At 40.1% G+C, this 22420-nt stretch overlaps 6 non-coding genes across 6 annotated transcripts; all 6 read left to right on the top strand.

The window, feature by feature from the left end:
• Positions 1-2615: 2615 nt before the first annotated feature.
• Positions 2616-2697, top strand: TRNAL-UAG (transfer RNA leucine (anticodon UAG)). The gene has a single exon. It is a non-coding gene; the product is annotated as a tRNA-Leu (tRNA).
• A 1350-nt stretch (positions 2698-4047) lies between these two features.
• TRNAL-UAG (transfer RNA leucine (anticodon UAG)) lies at positions 4048-4129 on the top strand. The gene has a single exon. It is a non-coding gene; the product is annotated as a tRNA-Leu (tRNA).
• A 1377-nt stretch (positions 4130-5506) lies between these two features.
• TRNAL-AAG (transfer RNA leucine (anticodon AAG)) lies at positions 5507-5588 on the top strand. Its single transcript has one exon. It is a non-coding gene; the product is annotated as a tRNA-Leu (tRNA).
• Positions 5589-6936: 1348 nt separating this feature from the next.
• Positions 6937-7018, top strand: TRNAQ-UUG (transfer RNA glutamine (anticodon UUG)). Its single transcript has one exon. It is a non-coding gene; the product is annotated as a tRNA-Gln (tRNA).
• Positions 7019-13934: 6916 nt separating this feature from the next.
• TRNAL-AAG (transfer RNA leucine (anticodon AAG)) lies at positions 13935-14016 on the top strand. Its single transcript has one exon. It is a non-coding gene; the product is annotated as a tRNA-Leu (tRNA).
• Positions 14017-21446: 7430 nt separating this feature from the next.
• On the top strand, positions 21447-21528 carry TRNAL-AAG (transfer RNA leucine (anticodon AAG)). The gene has a single exon. It is a non-coding gene; the product is annotated as a tRNA-Leu (tRNA).
• Positions 21529-22420: the final 892 nt, after the last annotated feature.

Here is a 22420-nt window from a genome sequence, read left to right as displayed (position 1 = left end):
ATGTCCAGGAAGGATGGGAGATTTTGCTGTATTAAATTCTCACTGTACAATCAGTAACAATCCCGAAAAGAAGGAAGAATGGAAAGCATTTATGGAGACCAGGATGGCTGAATACTGAACTTAACAGCTTGCTAAAAAGGAACAAAGAAATGAAGATCAAATGGAAAGAAGGGTTCATATCTAAAGAAGAATATAATACTGTCTGCAGGGAAATCTGGGCTAGTGTTAGAAGAGCTAAAGCCAGTAATGAAGTGAGGCTTGCAAGAGACACCAAAAGCAATAAGAAAGGATTTTGGAAGTAAGTCAAAAGTTAAAGAAAAGCCAAAGATGCTATAGGATTTTTAAAGGATGAAAAGGGTAAAGTGGTCAATAATGATGTTGAGAAGACTGAACTTTTAAATTCCTATTTTGCTTCTGTGTTCTCTAAGAAAGCAAATGTAACATCAAGTGATCCTCTCTGTGCTGTAGAAGAAAAGGAACATGTGAACAAGTCATATGTATGAATACTGCATATGTGTGGTCATGTTGGCTTTAGGCATCAGAATTAATTACATAATTTACCATCTACGTTACATCCATGTCAGTTCAATCAATGATCAACCATGCTCAAAAATTGCCAAAATCAATCTTGGTAAAAAGAAGTCTAACTGCTAGCTCATATCCCTTCTGCCTTTTTAGGGTTATCGATACAGGATGAGCAGAGTGATTAGCAAACATAAACAGAGCCATGCTGCTTCTGCTGCTTTCCAGTAAGTCACCCAAGTGATGGATTCATAGCTACACTGCTCTGCACTGCTGTATAATGTCTTTCTTGAGGCTGCTTCTGATTATCTGTTACCTACAGGCAGGGGTGTAGGAATCCTTCATGTTTGAGTGTCCTGTATATGGGAGATCATTGCAAGTAATCTATACCACCTAATTCAGTGATATCTAAAAATTAGCGGATGAGCCAACAGAGGAAAGATTAGTAAAATATCTGGATACAAGTCATATGTTTTGTAAAATGGTGCCCCAGAGTCAATGTACAAACAAATCCATGATAACTATGTTGCTCATGCATAATAACATTTGTATTTTTGACTTATTGGATATAAAATATTTTCTGCCACTTACATCAAAAGCAAACTTCTGATATAAATAACTTTGAGCATCTGTAAGAGGTAGCGTGGCCGAGTGGTCTAAGGCGCTGGATTTAGGCATCAGTCTCTCTGGAGCTGTTGGTTCAAAACCCTCCGCTGCCATTATTTATTTGGATGTAATTATTACCAAAAATTTGGAAACAGTTGAGGAAGTAAAGGGGATTGAGAACTTAGGAGGCAGCGATCATGCTATCCTTTTGTTTTAATCTACAAAAGGAGGAAAACCTGCGAAAACTGAGATTTTAACATTGGACTGTAGAAAGGCAGTTTTTAATGGACTCAGTAAAAATTAAGGAAAGGAAGTATTTTCTTAAGAAAAGAAATGTCCAGGAAGGAAGAAATTTTAGATAAATTAAATTCTCACTGCACAATCAGTAACAATCCCGAAGAAAAGGAGGAATGGAAAGCATTTATGGATACCAGGATGGCTGAATACTGAACTTAAAAACTTGCTAAAAAGGAACAAAGAAATGAATATCAGATGGAAAGAAGGGTTCATATCTAAAGAAGAATATAATGCTGTCTGCAGGGAAAGCTGGGCTAGTGTTAGAAGAGCTAAAGCCAGTAATGAAGTGAGGCTTCAAAGAGAGACCAAAAGCAATAAGAAAGGATTTTGGAAGTAAGACAAAAGTTAAAGAAAAGCCAAAGATGCTATAGGATTTTTACAGGATGAAAAGGGTAAATGGTCATAAATGATGTTGAGAAGACTGAACTTTTAAATTCCTATTTTGCTTCTGTGTTCTCTAAGAAAGCACTTTTAACATCAAGTGATATTCACTGTGCTGTAGAAGGTAAGGAACATGTGAACAAGTCATACGTATGAATACTGCATCTGAGTGGTCATGTTGGCTTTAGGCATCAGAATTAATTACATAATATACCATCTATGTTACATCCATGTCAGTTCAATCAATGATCAACCATTCTCAAAATTTGCCAAAATCAATCTTGGTCAAAAGAAGTCTAACTGCTAGCTGATATCCATGCTGCATTTTTAGGGTTATCAATACAGGATGAGCAGAGTGATTAGCAAACATAAACAGAGCCATGCTGCTTCTGCTGCATCCCAGTAAGTCACCCTAGTTATGGATTCACAGCTACACTGCTCTGCACTGCTGTATAATGTCTTCCTTGCTGCTTCTGATTATCTGTTACGTACAGTCAGGGGTGTAGGAATCCTTCATGTTTGTGTGTCCTGTATATGGGAGATCATAGCAAGTAATCTATACCACCTAATTCAGTGATATCTAAAAATTAGCGGATGAGCCAACAGAGGAAAGATTAGTTAAATATCTGGATACAAGTCATATGTTTTGCAAAATGGTTCCCCAGAGTCAATGTTCAAGCAAATCCTTGATAACTACAATGCTCATGCATAATAGCATTTGTATTTTTGTCTAATTAGATATACAATGTTTTCTGACACATATATCATTAGCAAATTTCTGATTTAAATAAGTTTGAACATCTGTATGAGGTGGCGTGGCTGAGTGGTCTAAGGCGCTGGATTTAGGCTCCAATCTCTCTGGAAGCATGGGTTCAAATCCCACCGCTGCCATAATTTATTTGGATCTAATTTTTACCAAAAATTAGGAAACGGTTGAGGAATAAAGGGGATTGAGAACTTAGGAGGCAGCGATCATGCTATCCTATAATTTTGAAATACAAAAGGAGGAAAATATGCGAAAACTGAGATTATAAGATTGGACTGTAGAAAGGCAGTTTTTAATGGACTCAGTAAAAAGGAAGGAAAGGTAGGATGTTCTAAAGGAAAGAAATGTCCAGGAAGGATGGGAGATTTTGCTAAATTTAATTCTCACTGCACAATCAGTAACAATCCCGAAAAGAAGGAAGAATGGAAAGCATTTATGGAGACCAGGATGCTGAATACTGAACGTAAAAGCTTTCTAAAAAGGAACAAAGAAATGAGTATCAAATGGAAAGAAGGGTTCATATCTAAAGAAGAATATAATGCTGTCTGCAGGGAAAGCTGGGCTAGCGTTAGATGAGCTAAAGCCAGTAATGAACTGAGGCTTGCAAGAGAGACCAAAAGCAATAAGAAAGGATTTGGAAGTAAGTCAAAAGTTATAGAAAAGCCAAAGATGCTATAGGATTTTTAAAGGGTGAAAAGGGTAAAGTGGTCAATAGTGATGTTGAGAAGACTGAACTTTTAAATTCCTGTTTTGCTTCTGTGTTCTCTAAGAAAGCAAATGTAACATCAAGTGATCTTCACTGTGCTGTAGAAGTAAAAAGGAACATGTGAGCAAGTCATACGTATGAATACGGCATATGAATAGTCATGTTGGCTTCAGGCATCAGAATTAATTACATAATTTACCATCTATGTTACATCCATGTCAGTTCAATCAATGATCAACCATTCTCAAAATTTGCCAAAATCAATCTTGGTCAAAAGAAGTCTAACTGCAAGCTCATATCTCCGCTGCCTTTTTAGGATTATCAATACAAGATGAGCAGAGTGATTAGCAAACATAAACAGAGCCATGCTGCTTCTGCTGCTTTCCAGTAAGTCACCCTAGTGATGAACTCATAGCTACATTGCTCTACAATGCTGTATAATGTCTTACTTGCTGCTGCTTCTGATTATCTGTTATGTACAGGTAGGGGTGTAGGAATCCTTCATGTTTGATTGTCCTGTATATGGGAAATCATAGCAAGTTATCTATACCACCTAATTCAGTGATATCTAAAAATTAGCGCATGAGCCAACATAGGAAATATTAGTTAAATATCTGGATACAAGTCATATGTTTTGTAAAATGGTGCCCCAGAGTCAATGTGCAAACAATTCCCTGATAATTACGTTGCTGTTGAGTAATAACATTTGTCTTTTTGTCTTACTGGATATAAAATATTTTTGATATAAATAAATTACACATCTGTAAGAGGTAGCGTGGCCGAGTGGTCTAAGGCGCTGGATTTAGGCTCCAATCTCTCTGGAGGCATGGGTTCAAATCCCACTGCTGCCATCATTTATTTGGATCTAATTTTTACCAAAAATTAGGAAACAGTTGAGGAATAAAGGGGATTGAGAACTTAGGAGGCAGCGATCATGCTATCCTATAATTTTGAACGAAAAAAGGAGGAAAATATGCGAAAACTGAGATTATAAGATTGGACTGTAGAAAGGAAGTTTTTAATGGACTCAGTAAAAAGGAAGGAAAGGTAGGATATTCTAAAGGAAAGAAATGTCCAGGAAGGATGGGAGATTTTGCTAAATTTAATTCTCACTGCACAATCAGTAACAATCCCGAAAAGAAGGAAGAATGGAAAGCATTTATGGAGACCAGGATGGCTGAATACTGAACTTAAAAGCTTGCTAAAAAGGAACAAAGAAATGAGTATCAAATGGAAAGAAGGGTTCATATCTAAAGAAGAATATAATGCTGTCTGCAGGGAAAGCTGGGCTAGCGTTAGAAGAGCTAAAGCCAGTAATGAATTGAGGCTTGCAAGAGAGACCAAAAGCAATAAGAAAGGATTTTGGAAGTAAGTCAAAAGTAAAAGAAAAGCCAAAGATGCTATAGGATTTTTAAAGGATGAAAGGGTAAAGTGGTCAATAATGATGTTGAGAAGACTGAACTTTTAAATTCCTATTTGGCTTCTGTGTTCTCTAAGAAAGCAAATGTAACATCAAGTGATCTTCACTGTGCTGTAGAAGAAAAGGAACATGTGAACAAGTCATATGTATGAATACTGCATAAGAGTGGTCATGCTGGCTTTAGGCATCAGAATTAATTACATCATTTACCATCTATGTTACATCCATGTCAGTTCAATCAATGATCAACCATTCTCAAAATTTGCCAAAATCAATCTTGGTCAAAAGAAGTCTAACTGCTAGCTCTTATCCCAGCTGCCTTTTTAGGGTTATCAATACAGGATGAGCAGAGTGATTAGCAAACTTAAACAGAGCCATGCTGCTTCTGCTGCTTTCCAGTAAGTCACCCTAGTGATGAACTCATAGCTACATTGCTCTGCACTGCTGTATAATGTCTTCCTTGCTGCTGCTTCTGATTATCTGTTACGTACAGACAGGGGTGTAGGAATCCTTCATGTTTGAGTGTTCTGAATATGGGAGATCATAGCAAGTAATCTATACCACCTAATTCAGTGATATCTAAAAATTAGCGGATGGGAAAACAGAGGAAAGATTAGTTAAATATCTGGATACAAGTCATATGTTTTGTAAAATGGTGCCCCAGAGTCAATGCGCAAACAAATCCCTGATAACTACGTTGCTCATGCATAATAACATTTGTATTTTTGTCTAATTAGTGATACAATGTTTTCTGCAACTTATATCATTAGCAAATTTCTGATTTAAATAAGTTTGAACATCCATATGAGGTAGCGTGGCCGAGCGGTCTAAGGCGCTGGATTAAGGCTACAGTCTCTCTGGAGGCGTGGGTTCAAATCCCACCGCTGCCATTATATATTTGGATCTAATTTTTACCAAAAATTAGGAAACAGTTGAGGAAGTAAAGGGGGTTGAGAATTTAGGAGGCAGCGGTAATTCTATCCTATACTTTTGAACTACAAAAGGAGGAAAACCTGCGAAAACTGAGATTTTAAGATTGGACTGTAGAAAGGCAGTTTTCAATGGACTCAGTAAAAAGGAAGGAAAGGTAGGATGTTCTAAAGGAATGAAATGTCCAGAAAGGATGGGAGATTTTGCTAAATTAAATTCTCACTGCACAATCAGTAACAATCCCAAAAAGAAGGAAGAATGGAAAGCATTTATGGACACCAGGATGGCTGAATACTGAACTTAAAAGTTTGCTAAAAAGGAACAAAGAATTGAGTATCAAATGAAAAGAAGGGTTCATATCTAAAGAAGAATATAATGCTGTCTGCAGGGAAAGCTGGGCTAGCGTTAGAAGAGCTAGAGCCAGTAATGAAGTGAGGCTTGCAAGAGAGACCAAAAACAATAAGAAAGGATTTTGGAACTAAGTCAAAAGCTAAAGAAAAGCCAAAGATGCTATAGGATTTCTAAAGGATGAAAAGGGTAAAGTGGTCAATAATAATGTTGAGAAGACTGAACTTTAAAATTCCTATTTTGCTTTTGTGCTCTCTAAGAAAGCAAATGTAACATCAAATGATCTTCACTGTGCTGTAGAAGAAAAGGAACATGTTAACAAGTCATACGTATGAATACGGCATATGAATAGTCATGTTGGCTTTAGGCATCACAATTACATAATTTACAATCTATATTACATCCATGTCAGTTCAATCAATGATCAACCATTCTCAAAATTTGCCCAAATCAATCTTGGTCAAAAGAAGTCTAACTGCTAGCTCATATCCCTGTTGCCTTTTAAGGATTATCAATACAAGATGAGCAGAGTGATTAGCAAACATAAACAGAGCCATGCTGCTTCTGCTGCTTTCCAGTAAGTCACCCTAGTGATGAACTCATAGCTACATTGCTCTACAATGCTGTATAATGTCTTCCTTGCTGCTGCTTCTGATTATCTGTTACGTACAGGCAGGGGTGTAGGAATCCTTCATGTTTGAGTGTCCTGTATATGGGAGATCATAGCAAGTTATCTATACCACCTAATTCAGTGATATCTAAAAATTAGCGCATGAGCCAACATAGGAAAGATTAGTTAAATATCTGGATACAAGTCATATGTTTTGTAAAATGGTGCCCCAGAGTCAATGTACAAACAATTCCCTGATAATTACATTGCTGTTGCATAATAACATTTGTCTTTTTGTCTTATTGGATATAAAATATTTTTGATATAAATAACTTTAAACATCAGTAAGAGGTAGTGTGGCTGAGCGGTCTAAGGTGCTGGAATTTGGCTTCAGTCTCTCTGGAGGCGTGGGTTCAAATCCCACCGCTGCCATTATTTATTTGGATCTAATTTTTACCAAAAATTAGGAATCGGTTGAGGAATAAAGGGGATTGAGAACTTAGGAGGCAGCGATCATGCTATCCTATAATTTTGAGCTACAAAAGGAGGAAAATATGCGAAAACTGAGACGATAAGATTGGACTGTAGAAAGGAAGTTTTTAATGGACTCAGTAAAAAGGAAGGAAAGGTAGGATGTTCTAAAGGAAAGAAATGTCCAGGAAGGAAGGGAGATTTTGCTAAATTTAATTCTCACTGCACAATCAGTAACAATCCCAAAAAGAAGGAAGAATGGAAAGCATTTATGGAGACCAGGATGGCTGAATGCTGAACTTAAAAGCTTGCTAAAAAGGAACAAAGAAATGAGTATCAAATGGAAAGAAGGGTTCATATCTAAAGAAGAATATAATGCTGTCTGCAGGGAAAGCTGGGCTAGCGTTAGAAGAGCTAAAGCCAGTAATGAATTGAGGCTTGCAAGAGAGACCAAAAGCAATAAGAAAGGATTTTGGAAGTAAGTCAAAAGTAAAAGAAAAGCCAAAGATGCTATAGGATTTTTAAAGGATGAAAGGGTAAAGTGGTCAATAATGATGTTTAAAAGACTGAACTTTTAAATTCCTATTTGGCTTCTGTGTTCTCTAAGAAAGCAAATGTAACATCAAGTGATCTTCACTGTGCTGTAGAAGAAAAGGAACATGTGAAAAAGTCATTCGTATGAATGCTGCATATGGGTGGTCATGCTGGCTTTAGGCATCAGAATTAATTACATCATTTACCATCTATGTTACATCCATGTCAGTTCAATCAATGATCAACCATTCTTAAAATTTGCCAAAATCAATCTTGGTCAAAAGAAGTCTAACTGCTAGCTGATATCCCTGCTGCCTTTTTTGGATTATCAATACAAGATGAGCAGAGTGATTAGCAAACATAAACAGAGCCATGCTGCTTCTGCTGCTTTCCAGTAAGTCACCCTAGTGATGAACTCATAGCTACATTGCTCTGCACTGCTGTATAATGTCTTGCTTGCTGCTGCTTCTGATTATCTGTTACCTACAGGCAGGGTGTAGGAATCCTTCATGTTTGAGTGTCCTGTATATGGTAGATCATTACAAGTAATCTATACCACCTAATTCAGTGATATCTAAAAATTGGAGGATGAGCCAACAGAGGAAAGATTAGTAAAATATCTGGATACAAGTCATATGTTTTGTAAAATGGTGCCCCAGAGTCAATGTACAAACAAATCCCTGATAACTACGTTGCTCATGCATAATAACATTTGTATTTTTGTCTTATTGGATATAAAATATTTTCTGCCACTTACATCAAAAGCAAACTTCTGATATAAATAACTTTGAATATCTGTAAGAGGTAACGTGGCTGAGCTGTTTAAGGCGCTGGATTACACCTCCAGTCTCTCTGGAGCTGTTGGTTCAAATCCTACCACTGCCATTATTTATTTGGATGTAATTTTTACCAAAAATTTGGAAACAGTTGAGTAAGTAAAGGGGATTGAGAACTTAGGAGGCAGCGATCATGCTATCCTATAGTTTTAATCTACAAAATGAGGAAAACCTGCGAAAACTGAGATTTTAAGATTGGACTGTAGAAAGGCGGTTTTTAATGGACTCAGTAAAAAGGAAGGAAAGGTAGGATGTTCTAAAGAAAAGAAATATCCAGGAAGGAAGAAATTTTAGCTAAATTAAATTCTCACTGCACAATCAGTAACAATCCCGAAGAAAAGGAGGAATGGAAAGCATTTATGGATACCAGGATGGCTGAATACTGAACTTAAAAACTTGCTAAAAAGGAACAAAGAATTGAATATCAGATGAAAAGAAGGGTTCATATCTAAAACAGAATATAATGCTGTCTGCAGGGAAAGCTGGGCTAGTGTTAGAAGAGCTAAAGCCAGTAATGAAGTGAGGCTTGAAAGAGAGACCAAAAGCAATACGAAAGGATTTTGGAAGTAAGACAAAAGTTAAAGAAAAGCCAAAGATGCTATAGGATTTTTACAGGCTGAAAAGGGTAAAAGGTCATAAATGATGTTGAGAAGACTGAACTTTTAAATTCCCATTTTGCTTCTGTGTTCTCTAAGAAAGCAAATGTAGCATCAAATGATCTTCTCTGTGCTGTAGAAGAAAAGGAACATGTGAAAAAGTCATACGTGTGAATACTGCATATGTGTGGTCATGTTGGCTTTAGGCATCAGAATTAATTACATAATTTACCATCTATGTTACATCCATGTCAGTTCAATCAATGATCAACCATTCTCAAAATTTGTCAAAATCAATCTTGGTCAAAAGAAGTCTAACTGCTAGCTCATATCCCTGCTTACTTTTTAGGGTTATCAATACAGGATGAGCAGAGTGATTAGCAAACATAAACAGAGCCATTCTGCTTCATCTGCTTTCCAGTAAGTCACCCTAGTGAAGGATTCATAGCTACACTGCTCTGCACTGCTGTATAATGTTTTCCTTGCTGCTGCTTCTGATTATCTGTTACGTACAGGAAGGGATGTAGGAATCCTTCATGTTTGAGTGTCCTGTATATGGGAGATCATAGCAAGTAATCTCCAGTAATCTCAAGTAAGGTTCCAGTTAATCTGGAGGCATGGGTTCCAATCTCACTTCTGCCATTATTTATTTGGATCTAATTTTTACCAAAAATAAGGAAACGGTTGAGGAAGTAAAGGGGATTTAGAATTTCGGAGGCAGCGGTCATTCTATCCTACAATTTTGAACTACAAAAGGTGGAAAACCTTCCGAAAACTGAGATTTTAAGATTGGACTGTAGAAAGGCAGTTTTTAATGGACTCAGTAAAAAGGAAGAAAAGGTAGGATGTTCTAAAGGAAAGAAATGTCCAGGAAGGATGGGAGATTTTGCTGTATTAAATTCTCACTGTACAATCAGTAACAATCCCGAAAAGAAGGAAGAATGGAAAGCATTTATGGAGACCAGGATGGCTGAATACTGAACTTAACAGCTTGCTAAAAAGGAACAAAGAAATGAAGATCAAATGGAAAGAAGGGTTCATATCTAAAGAAGAATATAATACTGTCTGCAGGGAAATCTGGGCTAGTGTTAGAAGAGCTAAAGCCAGTAATGAAGTGAGGCTTCAAGAGAGACCAAAAGCAACAAGAAAGGATTTTGGAAGTAAGTCAAAAGTTAAAGAAAAGCCAAAGATGCTATAGGATTTTTAAAGGATGAAAAGGGTAAAGTGGTCAATAATGATGTTGAGAAGACTGAACTTTTAAATTCCTATTTTGCTTCTGTGTTCTCTAAGAAAGCAAATGTAACATCACGTGATCCTCTCTGTGCTGTAGAAGAAAAGGAACATGTGAACAAGTCATACGTATGAATACTGCATATGTGTGGTCATGTTGGCTTTAGGCATCAGAATTAATTACATAATTTACCATCTACGTTACATACATGTCAGTTCAATCAATGATCAACCATGCTCAAAAATTGCCAAAATCAATCTTGGTCAAAAGAAGTCTAACTGCTAGCTCATATCCTTTCTGCCTTTTTAGGGTTATCGATACAGGATGAGCAGAGTGATTAGCAAACATAAACAGAGCCATGTTGCTTCTGCTGCTTTCCAGTAAGTCACCCAAGTGATGGATTCATAGCTACACTGCTCTGCACTGCTGTATAATGTCTTTATTGCTGCTGCTTCTGATTATCTCTTACCTACAGGCAGGGGTGTAGGAATCCTTCATGTTTGAGTGTCCTGTATATGGGAGATCATTGCAAGTAATCTATACCACCTAATTCAGTGATATCTAAAAATTGGCGGATGAGCCAACAGAGGAAAGATTAGTAAAATATCTGGATACAAGTCATATGTTTTGTAAAATGGTGCCCCAGAGTCAATGTACAAACAAATCCATGATAACTACGTTGCTCATGCATAATAACATTTGTATTTTTGACTTATTGGATATAAAATATTTTCTGCCACTTACATCAAAAGCAAACTTCTGATATAAATAACTGTGAACATCTGTAAGAGGTAGCGTGTCCGAGTGGTCTAAGGTGCTGGATTTAGGCTTCAGTCTCTCTGGAGCTGTGGGTTCAAATCCCTCCACTGCCACTATTAATTTGGATGTAATTATTACCAAAAATTTGGAAACAGTTGAGGAAGTAAAGGGGATTTAGAACTTTGGAGGCAGCGATCATGCTATCCTTTAGTTTTAATCTACAAAAGGAGGAAAACCTGCGAAAACTGAGATTTTAACATTGGACTGTAGAAAGGCAGTTTTTAATGGACTCAGAAAAAAGGAAGGAAAGGTAGTATGTTCTAAAGAAAAGAAATGTCCATTAAGGAAGAAATTTTAGATAAATTAAATTCTCACTGCACAATCAGTAACAATCCCGAAGAAAAGGAGGAATGGAAAGCATTTATGGATACCAGGATGGCTGAATACTGAACTTAAAAACTTGCTAAAAAGGAACAAAGAAATGAATATCAGATGGAAAGAAGGGTTCGTATCTAAAGAAGAATATAATGCTGTCTGCAGTGAAAGCTGGGCTATTGTTAGAAGAGCTAAAGCCAGTAATGAAGTGAGGCTTCAAAGAGAGACCAAAAGCAATAAGAAAGGATTTTGGATGTAAGACAAAAGTTAAAGAAAAGCCAAAGATGCTATAGGATTTTTACAGGATGAAAAGGGTAAATGGTCATAAATGATGTTGAGAAGACTGAACTTTTAAATTCCTATTTTGCTTCTGTGGTCTCTAAGAAAGCACATTTAACATCAAGTGATATTCACTGTGCTGTAGAAGGAAAGGAACATGTGAACAAGTCATACGTATGAATACTGCATATGAGTGGTCATGTTGGCTTTAGGCATCAGAATTAATTACATAATTTACCATCTATGTTACATCCATGTCAGTTCAATCAATGATCATCCATTCTCAAAATTTGCCAAAATCAATCTTGGTCAAAAGAAGTCTAACTGCTAGCTCATGTCCATGCTGCATTTTTAGGGTTATCAATACAGGATGAGCATTGTGATTAGCAAACATAAACAGAGCCATGCTGCTTCTGCTGCTTTCCAGTAAGTCACCCTAGTTATGGATTCACAGCTACACTGCTCTGCACTGCTGTATAATGTCTTCCTTGCTGCTGCTTCTGATTATCTGTTACGTACATGCAGGGGTGTAGGAATCCTTCATGTTTGTGTGTCCTGTATATGGGAGATCATAGCAAGTAATCTATACCACCTAATTCAGTGATATCTAAAAATTAGCAGATGAGCCAACAGAGGAAAGATTAGTTAAATATCTGGATACAAGTCATATGTTTTGTAAAATGGTGCCCCAGAGTCAATGTACAAACAATTCCCTGATAATTATGTTGCTGTTGAATAATAACATTTGTCTTTTTGTCTTATTGGATATAAAATATTTTTGATATAAATAACTTTAAACATCTGTAAGAAGTAGCGTGGCCGAGTGGTCTAAGGTGCTGGATTTAGGTTCCAATCTCTCTGGAGGCATGGGTTCAAATCCCACCGCTGACATCATTTATTTGGATCTAATTTTTACCAAAAATTAGGAAACAGTTGAGGAATAAAGGGGATTGAGAACTTAGGAGGCAGCGATCATGCTATCCTATAATTTTGAAATACAAAAGAAGGAAAATATGCGAAAACTGAGATTATAAGATTGGACTGTAGAAAGGCAGTTTTTTATGGACTCAGTAAAAAGGAAGGAAAGGTAGGATGTTCTAAAGGAAAGAAATGTCCAGGAAGGATGGGAGATTTTGCTAAATTTAATTCTCACTGCACAATCAGTAACAATCCCGAAAAGAAGGAAGAATGGAAAGCATTTATGGAGACCAGGATGCTGAATACTGAACGTAAAAGCTTTCTAAAAAGGAACAAAGAAATGAGTATCAAATGGAAAGAAGGGTTCATATCAAAAGAAGAATATAATGCTGTCTGCAGGGAAAGCTGGGCTAGCGTTAGAAGAGCTAAAGCCAGTAATGAATTGAGGCTTGCAAGAGGGACCAAAAGCAATAAGAAAGGATTTTGGAAGTAAGTCAAAAGTAAAAGAAAAGCCAAAGATGCTATAGGATTTTTAAAGGATGAAAGGGTAAAGTGGTCAATAATGATGTTGAGAAGACTGAACTTTTAAATTCCTATTTGGCTTCTGTGTTCTCTAAGAAAGCAAATGTAACATCAAGTGATCTTCACTGTGCTGTAGAAGAAAAGGAACATGTGAACAAGTCATACGTATGAATGCTGCATATGAGTGGTCATGCTGGCTTTAGGCATCAGAATTAATTACATCATTTACCATCTATGTTACATCCATGTCAGTTCAATCAATGATCAACCATTCTCAAAATTTGCCAAAATCAATCTTGGTCAAAAGAAGTCTAACTGCTAGCTCATATCCCTGCTGCCTTTTTAGGATTATCAATACAAGATGAGCAGAGTGATTAGCAAACATAAACAGAGCCATGCTGCTTCTGCTGCTTTCCAGTAAGTCACCCTAGTGATGAACTCAAAGATACATTGCTCTGCACTGCTGTATAATGTCTTCCTTGCTGCTGCTTCTGATTATCTGTTACGTACAGGCAGGGGTGTAGGAATCCTTCATGTTTGAGTGTCCTGTATATGGGAGATCATAGCAAGTAATCTATACCACCTAATTCAGTGATATCTAAAAATTAGCGGATGAGAAAACAAAGGAAAGATTAGTTAAATATCTGGATACAAGTCATATGTTTTGTAAAATGGTACCCCAGAGTCAATGTACAAACAAATCCCTGATAACTACGTTGCTCATGCATAATAACATTTGTATTTTTGTCTAATTAGTTATACAATGTTTTCTGCAACTTATATCATTAGCAAATTTCTGATTTAAATAAGTTTGAACATCCGTATGAGGTAGCGTGGCCGAGCGGTCTAAGGCGCTGGATTAAGGCTCCAGTCTCTATGGAGGCGTGGGTTCAAATCCCACCGCTGCCATTATTTATTTAGATCTAATTTTTACCAAAAATTAGGAAACAGTTGAGGAAGTAAAGGGGGTTGAGAATTTAGGAGACAGCGGTTATTCTATCCTATACTTTTGAACTACAAAAGGTGGAAAACCTGCGAAAACTGAGATTTTAAGATTGGACTGTAGAAAGGCAGTTTTCAATGGACTCAGTAAAAAGGAAGGAAAGGTAGGATGTTCTAAAGGAAAGAAATGTCCAGAAAGGATGGGAGATTTTGCTTAATTAAATTCTCACTGCACAATCAGTAACAATCCCAAAAAGAAGGAAGAATGGAAAGCATTTATGGAGACCAGGATGGCTGAATACTGAACTTAAAAGCTTGCTAAAAAGGAACAAAGAATTGAATATCCAATGAAAACAAGGGTTCATATCTAAAGAAGAATATAATGCTGTCTGCAGGGAAAGCTGGGCTAGCGTTAGAAGAGCTAAAGCCAGTAATGAAGTGAGGCTTGCAAGAGAGACCAAAAGCAATAAGAAAGGATTTTGGAAGTAAGTCAAAAGTTACAGAAAAGCCAAAGATGCTATAGGATTTTTAAAGAATGAAAAGGGTAAAGTGGTCAATAATGATGTTGAGAAGACTGAACTTTTAAATTCTTATTTTGCTTCTGTGCTCTAGAAGCAAGCAAATGTAACATCAAGTGATCTTCTCTGAGCTGTAGAAGAAAAGGAACATGTGAACAAGTCATACGTATGAATACTGCATATGAGTGGTCATGTTGGCATTAGGCAACAGAATTAATTACATAATTTACCATCTATGTTACAACCATGTCAGTTCAATCAATGATCAACCAGAAATGTTCAGGAAGGAAGGGAGATTTTGCTAAATTAAATTCTCACTGCGCAATCAGTAACAATCCCGAAAAGAAGGAAGAATGAAAAGCATTTATGGAGACCAGGATGGCTGAATACTGAACTTAAAAGCTTGCTAAAAAGGAACAAAGAAATGAATATCAAATGAAAAGAAGGGTTCATACCTAAAGAAGAATATAATGCTGTCTGCAGGGAAAGCTGGGCTAGCATTAGAAGAGCTAAAGCCAGTAATGAACTGAGGCTTGCAAGACAGACCAAAAGCAATAAGAAAGGATTTGGAAGGACGTCAAAAGTTAAAGAAAAACCAAAGATGCTATAGGATTTTTAAAGGATGAAAAGGTTAAAGTGGTCAATAATGATGTTGAGAAGACTGAACTTTTAAATTCCTGTTTTGCTTCTGTGTTCTCTAAGTGTCACGGGTGTGTTGCCACGAAGATCGTCACGAGTAAACAGCCTGACTTCTCGCAGCTGACTTGTTGGTGCTTTGTGTTTCTCGGCAGTGAGGGAGTTAATTCTCTCTCTCTCTGTGCTAGACGAGGTCCAGCCTCGCCCAGCTGCAATCAATACTTCTGTAGTGAGACTCCTTCATATACCTGCTGGTCTGTTTGGGAGGTGTCGGTGAAAGCATTTCATTCAGACTGACAGAGCGGATCGTGGTGTTTGGAGTTGCTGAGATAAGTGTATTTGGAAGTGTTTTTCCCCTTTCCTCGCTTTATCATTTATCTCCTTTCCCGTTGGTTTTCCCTCTGTTGTAGTTGAGAAGTTGTTTGTATGCAAGGTGGTTTTGGTTTTTCCCTTGTACTGTCTCGTTCGTCTAAATACTGTGTTTGGGCATATTATTTCTTGTTCCCTTTGGTTGTGATCGGGGTCCTTCTCAGGACTAGATTACTGAGGTGCAGGGATCTTCAGGAGGTAGGGGTTACGCTGGCGGCCTGAACCTCTGTACCTTTAACAGTACCTCCAGGTTGAGGGACTAGTCAGGGCCCCAGCTTAGGGTCAGCTTAGGCCCCCTACCTCCAGTATACTGTGACAGCGTGACATTTTCACCGACCCACTTAGTTTTTCTCCAGCTACTATGGATCCAGTAGCCGGTCTAGCTCGGCAATTGCAGAGTTTGTCCATGGAGCTGGCGGATGTTAGGTCCAAGGTTTGGCATCCTCAGGAGCAAGCCGGACCAGAACCTAAAGTAGCTCTCCCTGATAGGTTCACTGGGGGGCGGGACAAGTTTTTTGTTTTCCGGGAGGCATGTAAATTGTACTTTCGGCTGCGGCCTCGGTCATCGGGGAGTGAAGAACAAAGGGTGGGAATTGTCATCTCGCTCCTACAAGGGGACCCACAATCTTGGGCGTTCTCTCTTCCCCCGGGTTCACCGGCTCTCCAGTCAGTGGATAGGTTTTTCGCTGCCCTGGGACTCGTATATGATGACCCAGATCGGATCTCCCTTGCTGAGTCTAAGTTACGTAGGATCCAGCAGGGAGATCGTCCGGCGGAGGAATTCTGTTCGGAGTTCCGTAGGTGGGCCACGGACACCCAGTGGAATGACCCGGCTCTTAGGAGCCAGTTTTGTCATGGTTTATCCGACAAATTACAGGATGTGTTGGCACAGTATGACTCTCCCGTGTCTCTGGAAGCCGCTATGGCCCTTGCTATTCGCGTGGACAGACGGCTTCGGGAGAGGTGCGGGATAACTCTACCCCCTGTGATGACTCCACCTCCTACAAGGTCCCCTCATATGGTGGTTCCCCTGGTCAGTCCTGAGGAGCCTATGCAATTAGGAGGGACATCATTTCGGGGGAGGGGACCGGTGGTGCGCAATAAGGCAGGAAGGTGTTTCTTCTGCGGGAGAAAGGGACATTTTATTGGGGGGTGTCCATCCCGTCCCTTGCAGAGTGAAGAGTCGTCGGAAAACTGTTGATCCCAGGTTGTGTGGTGGACGGCAATCTGGGAGTAGGTATTTCGTCCCTAGGTTCGTCTCAGTTTCTCGTACCGGCGGAGGTGGTGGTGGGTACGAGAGCTGAGAGGATATCTGTTCTTCTGGATAGTGGGGCCGGGGCTAATCTGGTTGATGCTCGGTTTGCCCGGGTTCAAGGTATGCGGTTGAGTGAGTTGGCTAAACCCATCCCCATATTCTCGATCAATGCCAGGCCTCTCGGGCAGGGAAGTTTTTTGCAAGTTGTGCATGACGTAAAACTTCAAGTGGGGGCAATACATAAAGAACTGTTGTCTTGCTACGTGTTGGAGGGTCTTCCCACTCCTATTGTGTTGGGCCTTCCTTGGTTAGCTAAGCATAACCCGGTTATTAATTGGCAAACCAGGGAGATAAGCCAATGGAGTAAATTCTGTAATAAAAACTGCATGAACACGGTCATTGGTGCGGTTACTCCTTGGGTCTTACCTCCATTTCTGGCGGACTTTGAGGATGTATTCTCGGAGAAAGGGTGTCAGGAACTACCTCCTCATCGCGTGTATGACTGTTCTGTAAAACTGCTCACTGAGGCCAAGTTACCTAAAGCTAGGTTGTATAACCTTTCTGGTCCTGAGAGGCAGGCCATGAAGGATTATATCTCAGAAAGTCTGGCTAAGGGGCATATTAGACCTTCATCTTCACCGGTGGCTGCGGGGTTCTTCTTTGTTAAGAAGAAAGATGGAGGCCTACGCCCTTGCCTGGATTTCCGTGAACTTAATCGGATTACGGTCCGAGATCCGTATCCGCTCCCACTTATTCCCGATCTCTTTAATCAGATCGTGGGCGCCAAATGGTTCTCTAAGTTGGATCTCAGGGGGGCGTACAATCTGATTAGGATGAAGGAGGGGGATGAGTGGAAGACGGCGTTTAACACTCCGGAGGGGCATTATGAGAACCTTGTCATGCCATTCGGTCTGACTAATGCCCCGGCGGTGTTCCAACACTTTGTTAATGACATTTTTCGCCGCTTGGTGGGACAGTTTGTTGTCATATATCTGGATGATATCCTAATTTACTCGCCGGATCTGGTGTCTCATCAGGAGCACGTTAGGCAGGTGTTACAGATCTTGCGGGATAATAAGCTGTATGCCAAATGGGAAAAGTGTGTGTTCGCAGTACAGGAACTCCAGTTTTTAGGCTTTCTGGTTTCAGCGTCCGGTTTTCGTATGGACCCTGGGAAAGTGCGGGCAGTTCTTGAGTGGGATCGGCCAGAGAATCTTAAGGCACTACAACGTTTCCTGGGGTTTGCTAATTATTACCGAAAGTTCATTCGTAATTTCTCGTCCATGGTTAAGCCTCTCACTGACATGACTAAAAAGGGGACGGATTTTTCTAGGTGGTCTGACAAGGCTTGTCAAGCATTCTCCTCTTTGAAAAAATGTTTTGCCTCGGCGCCCATACTCATTCAACCTGATGCGTCTCAGCCATTCATTGTAGAGGTAGACGCTTCCGAGGTAGGGGTGGGAGCAGTATTGTCACAGGGTTCGTCCCCTGGTAAGTGGCATCCGTGCGCCTTTTTCTCTAAAAAATTGTCGTCCGCGGAGAGGAATTACGATGTCGGCAATAGGGAACTCTTGGCCATTAAGTTAGCTTTTGAGGAGTGGCGCCATTTTCTGGAGGGGGCAGTTCATCCGGTCACCGTCATCACCGATCACAAGAACCTGCTATATCTGGAGTCCGCGAAACGTCTGAATCCCAGACAAGCTAGGTGGTCATTGTTTTTTACCAGGTTTAATTTTGTCGTTACATATCGTCCTGGGTCAAAAAATGTAAAGGCGGATGCCTTATCTCGTAGTTTCCCGGGGGCCGGGAATACGGACGACCCGATTCCTATCCTTCAGGAGGGGGTGGTGGTTTCGGCAGTATGCTCTGAGCTGGAGGAGGAGGTATTGGAGGCTCAGGGGGACGCCCCTGTTGGACCTCCAGGGAGACTGTTTGTTCCAGATCAGTTGCGACAAAAGGTGATCGAGGCACACCATAACTCAGTTTTTGCAGGACACCCGGGGAGTAAAGCAACTGTGGATCTCCTCTCGCGTCGGTTTTGGTGGCCTAATTTACATAAGGAGGTGGTAACTTTTGTCGCGTCCTGTGGGGTTTGTGCGCGCTCTAAGACCTCACATACCCGTCCGTCTGGGGCCCTCTTACCTTTGAAGATCCCGGAGCGTCCTTGGACTCATCTGTCTATGGACTTTATTACGGACCTCCCTCCGTCTTCGGGTAAAACGGTCATACTCGTTGTAGTGGACAGGTTCAGCAAGATGGCACATTTTATCGCTCTTCCGGCTCTCCCTAATGCTAAAACTCTTGCGCAGGTGTTCATTGGGGAGATTGTGAGGCTTCACGGGGTACCCTCCGAGGTGGTGTCTGATCGGGGGTCTCAGTTTGTGTCTAAGTTCTGGAAGGCGTTTTGTGCACGGCGGGGGATGCAGTTGTCATTCTCATCGGCTTTTCATCCTCAGACCAATGGTCAGATGGAACGTATGAACCAGAGCTTGGAGACATATCTCCGGTGTTTTGTGTCAGAGAACCAGGAGGACTGGGCTTCTTTCTTACCTCTGGCAGAGTTTGCTCTTAATAATAGGCGGAGCGAGTCCACTGGTAAGTCCCCGTTTTTTGGGGCATATGGTTTTCACCCCCAGTTTTGTACTTTCAGTGGGGGGGGCTCTTCGGGGGTTCCTGAGGAGGAACGTTTTTCCTCATCACTCGCTTCAGTATGGAGAGGGGTGCTGAAGAATCTGAATACTATGGGGAACCGATACAAACGTATGGCTGATAGGAGGAGAGTGTCTGGTCCGGACCTAAGTGTGAACGATCGGGTATGGTTGTCTACCAGGAATATTAAACTTAAGGTTCCCTCCTGGAAACTGGGTCCCAGGTTCATCGGGCCGTACAGAATCAGTTCTATTATTAATCCGGTGGCATTCCGTCTTGACCTCCCCCCTACGTTTAAAATTCACAACGTGTTTCACAGATCATTGCTTAAGAGGTATGTGGCGCCGGTGGTACCGTCACCTTTACCTCCCCCTCCAGTTGTGGTCAATGGTAACTTGGAGTTCCAAGTATCGAGGGTCATTGATTCACGCTTTAATCGCCGGTCCCTTCAGTACCTAGTTCATTGGAAAGGGTATGGTCCTGAGGAGAGGATGTGGGTTCCTGCGTCGGATATTAACGCAGACCGATTAGTTCGGGCCTTCCACACGACTCACCCGGATAAACCTGGCCCTGAGGGTCCGGAGGCCCCTCGTAGAAGGGGGGGTACTGTCACGGGTGTGTTGCCACGAAGATCGTCACGAGTACACAGCCTGACTTCTCGCAGCTGACTTGTTGGTGCTTTGTGTTTCTCGGCAGTGAGGGAGTTAATTCTCTCTCTCTCTGTGCTAGACGAGGTCCAGCCTCGCCCAGCTGCAATCAATACTTCTGTAGTGAGACTCCTTCATATACCTGCTGGTCTGTTTGGGAGGTGTCGGTGAAAGCATTTCATTCAGACTGACAGAGCGGATCGTGGTGTTTGGAGTTGCTGAGATAAGTGTATTTGGAAGTGTTTTTCCCCTTTCCTCGCTTTATCATTTATCTCCTTTCCCGTTGGTTTTCCCTCTGTTGTAGTTGAGAAGTTGTTTGTATGCAAGGTGGTTTTGGTTTTTCCCTTGTACTGTCTCGTTCGTCTAAATACTGTGTTTGGGCATATTATTTCTTGTTCCCTTTGGTTGTGATCGGGGTCCTTCTCAGGACTAGATTACTGAGGTGCAGGGATCTTCAGGAGGTAGGGGTTACGCTGGCGGCCTGGACCTCTGTACCTTTAACAGTACCTCCAGGTTGAGGGACTAGTCAGGGCCCCAGCTTAGGGTCAGCTTAGGCCCCCTACCTCCAGTATACTGTGACAGCGTGACACTAAGAAAGCAAATGGAACATCCAGTGATCTTCACCGTGCTGTAGAAGTAAAAAGGAACATGTGAGCAAGTCATACGTATGAATACGGCATATGAATAGTCATGTTGGCTTTAGGCATCAGAATTACATAATTTACCATCTATGTTACATCCATGTCAGTTCAATCAATGATCAACCATTCTCAAAATTTGCCAAAATCAATCTTGGTCAAAAGAAGTCTAACTGCTAGCTCATATCCCTGCTGCCTTTTTAGGATTATCAATACAAGATGAGCAGAGTGATTAGCAAACATAAACAGAGTCATGCTGCTTCTGCTGCTTTCCAGTAAGTCACCCTAGTGATGAACTCATAGATACATTGCTCTGCACTGCTGTATAATGTCTTCCTTGCTGCTGCTTCTGATTATCTGTTACGTACAGGCAGGGGTGTAGGAATCCTTCATGTTTGAGTGTCCTGTATATGGGAGATCATAGCAAGTAATCTATACCACCTAATTCAGTGATATCTAAAAATTAGCGGATGAGAAAACAAAGGAAAGATTAGTTAAATATCTGGATACAAGTCATATGTTTTGTAAAATGGTGCCCCAGAGTCAATGTACAAACAAATCCCTGATAACTACGTTGCTCATGCATAATAACATTTGTATTTTTGTCTAATTAGTTATACAATGTTTTCTGCAACTTATATCATTAGCAAATTTCTGATTTAAATAAGTTTGAACATCCGTATGAGGTAGCGTGGCCGAGCGGTCTAAGGCGCTGGATTAAGGCTCCAGTCTCTATGGAGGCGTGGGTTCAAATCCCACCGCTGCCATTATTTATTTGGATCTAATTTTTACCAAAAATTAGGAAACAGTTGAGGAAGTAAAGGGGGTTGAGAATTTAGGAGACAGCGGTTATTCTATCCTATACTTTTGAACTACAAAAGGTGGAAAACCTGCGAAAACTGAGATTTTAAGATTGGACTGTAGAAAGGCAGTTTTCAATGGACTCAGTAAAAAGGAAGGAAAGGTAGGATGTTCTAAAGGAAAGAAATGTCCAGAAAGGATGGGAGATTTTGCATAATTAAATTCTCACTGCACAATCAGTAACAATCCCAAAAAGAAGGAAGAATGGAAAGCATTTATGGAGACCAGGATGGCTGAATACTGAACTTAAAAGCTTGCTAAAAAGGAACAAAGAAATGAATATCAAATGAAAAGAAGGGTTCATATCTAAAGAAGAATATAATGCTGTCTGCAGGGAAAGCTGGGCTAGCGTTAGAAGAGCTAAAGCCAGTAATGAAGTGAGGCTTGCAAGAGAGACCAAAAGCAATAAGAAAGGATTTTGGAAGTAAGTCAAAAGTTACAGAAAAGCCAAAGATGCTATAGGATTTTTAAAGAATGAAAAGGGTAAAGTGGTCAATAATGATGTTGAGAAGACTGAACTTTTAAATACTTATTTTTCTTCTGTGCTCTAGAAGCAAGCAAATGTAACATCAAGTGATCTTCTCTGAGCTGTAGAAGAAAAGGAACATGTGAACAAGTCATACGTATGAATACTGCATATGAGTGGTCATGTTGGCATTAGGCATCAGAATTAATTACATAATTTACCATCTATGTTACAACCATGTCAGTTCAATCAATGATCAACCAGAAATGATCAGGAAGGAAGGGAGATTTTGCTAAATTAAATTCTCACTGCGCAATCAGTAACAATCCCGA

Source organism: Phyllobates terribilis, unplaced genomic scaffold, assembly GCF_046119375.1.
Source record: "Phyllobates terribilis strain yellow unplaced genomic scaffold, ASM4611937v1 Scaffold_11__3_contigs__length_659146591, whole genome shotgun sequence".
NCBI classification, from domain to species: domain Eukaryota; kingdom Metazoa; phylum Chordata; class Amphibia; order Anura; family Dendrobatidae; genus Phyllobates; species Phyllobates terribilis.
This window is presented reverse-complemented; position numbering and strand designations above follow the sequence as displayed.